This window comes from Primulina eburnea, chromosome 5 (assembly GCF_022965805.1).
Source record: "Primulina eburnea isolate SZY01 chromosome 5, ASM2296580v1, whole genome shotgun sequence".
Taxonomy (NCBI): Eukaryota; Viridiplantae; Streptophyta; class Magnoliopsida; order Lamiales; family Gesneriaceae; genus Primulina; species Primulina eburnea.
In genome coordinates, this window is record NC_133105.1 from 28,197,665 (window position 1) to 28,202,931 (window position 5,267).

The following is a 5,267-nucleotide window of genomic DNA, read 5'->3' on the forward strand; positions in this document are numbered from 1 at the left end:
TTACACTTATAAACACATTTATAAGCCGTTCAACACATTGAACTATTTTACTTCTCATCGGGATTTACAAAGCTAATACTTGTGTGGCCCTCAATGGTTCATTGATAAAACTAGCCGTGGGTTCACATCTCTATGTGATTTGGACTAAACATGTCCTTATTCGAGCATACCCTAATTGCTCCATTCTTACTTATCAACTCCTTGATAGTAAGAACGTCACACTAGTAGAAAAATCGCTTTTTACTTCGAGTATTCAATGAAGTAATAAGGTAGTTAAGTGCTGAAGTATATGGACGTGAAGTAATAGATGTATCTTTTACTTCGCATAATAACCGAAGTTGTATGATTGAAAATACTGAAGTCTTTGGCCGGTTTTCGAAGGAAAACCGGTCCAAAATTGGACCGGTGCCGAAGTAAGAAATGTGTTTTACTTCATCGATTATTGTAAGTAACGAAGTAATATATTATATATAACTTCGTCTTAATTATTATTTAGCGAAGTAGTTTATAATATTTTACTTCACAATTTACATTGGGTAACGAAGTAATTCATCTGAAAGACTTCGTAGTTATGTATTTTGGTGAGGTAATAGTCACAAACAACTTCATAATTTATCCTATTTGTTGAAGTAAATATAATCTATAACTTCAGCATTTATCCTATTTGTTGAAGTATTTTATATTATGTTACTTCACAATTTACATTTAGTGACAAAGTAAGTGGTTCGAAAGACTTCAATAATTTGTATTTTGATGAAGTAATTGCGCAAAACAACTTCGCTTTTACAGAACAATGTTGAAGTAAATTAATTCTATCACTTCGTCTGATTTCTTATTGAAGAAGTATTTAATATTATGTTACTTCACAATTTGCAAATAACAACGAAGTAATTTACCTGTTACACTTCATTATTTTTTATTTTGATGAAGTAATTGTTAATACACTAATATAATTAAATTCATAAATTATCCATCTAAAAATGATGAATATCCACGAATCCACAATTACATATTCATCAATCCACAGATAACCCAAAAATGTATCAACAAAACCAAAAGTATATCCAAAAATCCACAATGACAAACAAAATATTTATCCCCAACATACATCATCCATTTAAGCACCTACATAGGAGTAAACAAATTCACTCCATTCACTTCTGACCTCGTCATATTGAGATTGGGTGTAATATTGGTTCTTGATGCATCCTACAAACTGAAATTTGAAAAAGAAAATACATTAGATTCTTCTATTTCAAATAAAAATTGACAGAATCCCATCCAATCTGTATTCACTCACCATAAGAAGAAGTGGATTATAATACAAAAAAGCCTCATACAAAAATAAATCCCTCAGATCTGCACTCATTCTCATGACAGAATCCCATCCAATCTGCAATGTCATTCATAAAAAAACTCAATAGGAGCCAACTAGAAATGAAGTATATATCATGCAAAACTTTTGAGGTTTAGTCATCCAATCAAAATACATGCAACCAAGACATATCAAAGACATACTAGAGACATCGAATGCATGCATCAGCATGTGTACATTCATTTTAAGGTATAACACTGACCTTGCAACAAATGAATACCCATATGAAAAACAGCAATACATGAACATAAAGTAAGATTAAAAATGACGCGATGGACAAAAAGATATATTATTCAAACAAAAGCTGTAATTCTATGTCATTGATGCAGTGATTTGAGCAACACAATAGTCAAGGTGAGTATGATTCCAAAGAGTTTAGAACAACAAAAGCCTGAACAAAAAAGTGATATATTGATAAAACTTCAAATGGCCATAGGATTCATAACTTTTGACAATTTTGGAATTGTGAGATGTACAAGATGATAACAAGGAGTGTCGCAAAGTTGTTGACCACGCTAAAGTTCTCTGCAAATCCAGTCATTTTGCCCATGTAAAGAGAGAGACTTTCTGTTTCATAATTTTAGAACAGATTACTAAATTTTTTTATTTATTTTGAACTTCTCATCGTCCCAAATTCTAAATATACTTTATTTTTACATCTAGCTCATTCAGGTTGGTTTTCATAATTTTCTAATGTAATGATGTATGATGAAAATTCTACTCATGTAGCCGAATTACAATTTCCTACTTTATCAAACTAAAAAGTGAGAAAAATAAAAATCGTTAATCTCCCTCATTTTTCCTGTTAATGGTTCCCCTTTCTTCAAGCAACCCAAAAAAATATATGAAAAAAGTAAATGGACCTCAGAATATCCAAATGTACTCATCATAATACTCTTTCCCTCAATTATGAAAGATTGTTGATATACCCGGGAAATTAAAAATTCAAAGAAGGTTATAAATCGAAAGATCACTTGAGACCAGATTATATTTATAACTAACCCGATAAACCTGGTTATAGTGATACCTTGAATCTCCATAGCAGAACAGGAGAAGGCATAATAGCTACACTTGGCAACGGTGAACTCATACCCTTCATTACATTTGACACTATGGAATGTAAGAAATCTTCTTCAGCACTATTTCCCAGTTCATTTGTACCTGGCAGATAACATCATAACATAGTTAATATATGGAATAAATCAGTGAAAAAGGAGAAAAACCACGTCTAAAAGAAAGTGTAGGATAAATCTTCTCTCGCCAACATCAAACACAACAGATCGGCTTCCAGACTTGCGTAAATGCGGACTGTTGTTAGGTACAAGATCTACAAATATAGATGGAGGTGAGATTAAAAAGGCAGTTTTATACAATCAAATCCTTCCCAAAAACTACAACTGCGAGCAGAATAAACAGGAAAACATACATGACGTCAGTCAAATCTCTCATGCTAGTACTGCTGCTATTGAACAACAAGCCATGCAACTACAACCAAGCTCATTACCACCAGAAAACCCAACGTTAGAAAAAAAAAGGTTGCCACCATCACTACACACGTTTCAAAAGGCAACCAATTTATAATCCTAGTTGATAGCTTTAAGCAGCATTTGCTTGTACTCATTCAGCAGACATACATTGAAATCAACAAGCAAACAATGAAAGATGATACGGCAACAGAGGTAAACTCATCATGTAATAAATAAAAGTTTAACGAAACATGTCCATTTGCGAATTCATGAAGGATCAGATAACAATACCTTATTTGACACATGGTCTAACAATGCACGGATGAGCCATGGTAATGATCTAGATCCTAGAAGTCTCGCTATAGAATACATACGAGGCATTCCAAAAAAGGAACTATGTAATCTGCCAAAGCTTTGATATGCAATTTAGATCCTACCATCAACATGAGGGAAAGTGAAAGGTCATGAATAAAGAAACAAATGATAATATAAATCGGTATTAAATGCATTCATTTTGAAAGCATAGATCACGTTGATAATATAAACCCTTCTTCATACATGTCCTATGCATACTACTTGGGAAAATGGTCATTTTTCTACGAGTAAATAATATAACTCCTTTTTTGTTTCATGCACACCATATACAAGTCGGAAAAATACAAAAGGAGGGACCTCATTCTCGGATACTAGCTGGACATATAACAACCCAACAATGCGTCAATATTATGCTACTAACGCAAAGAAAACCATTAAATCGGATTGGAAAAAAACTCGAATCCAGACAGCTTGTATACCTGAACTATAGACTAGAATTCAAGCTAAAATGCACCAAGAATCTAAGTTGAACGGGCAGTGGTGGTCTCAAGATGGTGCAAAGGTTGTATCTAGCAGGAAAACTCGCTGGAATCGCGACTGGACGGAGCTAAATGTGGCTGGAAATCGCAGGGATAACAGGGAAAACATTAGGGCTTTGACTTCTCAACAACAAACCACTAAAAAACAAAGAAATCGACACCGAAAATAGAGGACAAACTCGCGCACGGAAAAAGACTGAAACAGGGCTCTCACTCGCGCAAGTTCTTCCAATCTGAGGCAGGGAAGGAGGCGCAAGGTTAGGGGAACTAGGTTTCTGGCTACTGCACTTCGATCTCCGGTGGTCGGACAGCACACAGTGGTGATTGGAGTCGGGACGCAACACTGACGGGAGTAGGGGAAGGGTTAAGAGATTGGGGATTTGGGTTTCACTTTCTCTCTCTTGTAGTGTGTTGTGTAATATTTTTAATTAAACTATCGGTTCATCTTTTTACTTCGGTATAAATTTATTTTCTTTATTTTTTACTTCATCAACATTGATATGTCGAAGTAAAATATAATAAAAAAATATAGTGAAGCCCGTGTTTTTAAACATCCGAAGTAAAATATATTATTTTACTTCGCTTGTGTTATGACTGAAGTTATTGGTAATGTATTACTTCGTAATTTATTATTATCGAAGTAACGTTTGCCGAAGTAAAATTCGATTTTTCTACTAGTGTCAGAACTCAAGTCTGATAGTACCCAACCAATCACGTTAAACGCCTAGCAGCATCGCTTACGTGATTCCCTAGGTATAACATGATAGTGCCTGCAAGAACCATTCAATTATGGTTAGCGTACAGTACGGTCCCTTCAACTCATATATCCCGACCGATTCGACAACTATTGGTTTATCGAGAGTTGTCAATGAATCGATACTATGTGTCATGTTGTGGTTGCATCGATGGTGTAATCTATGAAACCCCTTTCATAATTACCACCATACTCTGATCAGAGATTTCAACCCACACATACATGAAAAACACATAGGATATCCATACCCGTAGGTAAGCGGTGAATCCCCGACTACAATGCATCGACTCCTATGTGTTTCGACAGAACACCCAACCTTGCCACCTGATGACCCCATGAGAGTCGGTAAACAAGTCAAAGTGTAATTCTAGCACATAGAGTCTCAATGTTGTCCCGGGTCATAAGGACTAATTCTATACAACCATAAACCAGGACTTTTCCACTCGATAAGTGAGAACCACTTGGAAAGTCCTTTTATGGAGGGTTGTTCAGTGCACTCTACAAGGAGCACCTATCTGCATGTTCGGACATCACAATGTCCCCTACCAATGAAACTTGGTACTCACATCGCAGATACTAGTCTGTAACTCGAGCGGCCTTTATCCTTCTTAGTGGCGGCTGAATCGACTAGGAACGGTTTAGAATATACAGTATTCCAAATATGAGTTTCATGATACTCATCATATGAGCATCTCATATTCTTTCTACTATTTGTATATTCAAGGGCTTTATCTATGCAACTAGCATGGGTATACAGATAAAGATGTGCCATAATAATGATTTCAAATATTATTAAAATAAAGATTGCTTATACATAG

At 35.1% G+C, this 5,267-nt stretch overlaps 1 long non-coding RNA gene across 4 annotated transcripts; it reads right to left on the minus strand.

Moving 5' to 3' along the window:
- Positions 1-945: 945 nt before the first annotated feature.
- LOC140833161 (uncharacterized) lies at positions 946-4,135 on the minus strand. Of its 4 annotated transcripts, none has more exons than XR_012118305.1 (7): positions 3,910-4,135; positions 3,636-3,773; positions 2,802-3,274; positions 2,637-2,702; positions 1,578-2,536; positions 1,301-1,393; positions 946-1,216 (listed from the first exon to the last, which is right to left on the minus strand). It is a non-coding gene; the product is annotated as an uncharacterized lncRNA (long non-coding RNA). The 4 variants fall into 4 exon arrangements; XR_012118302.1 differs by having other exon boundaries at positions 3,857-4,134; XR_012118304.1 differs by having other exon boundaries at positions 2,802-2,860; positions 3,857-4,133.
- Between the last annotated feature and the right edge of the window lie 1,132 nt (positions 4,136-5,267).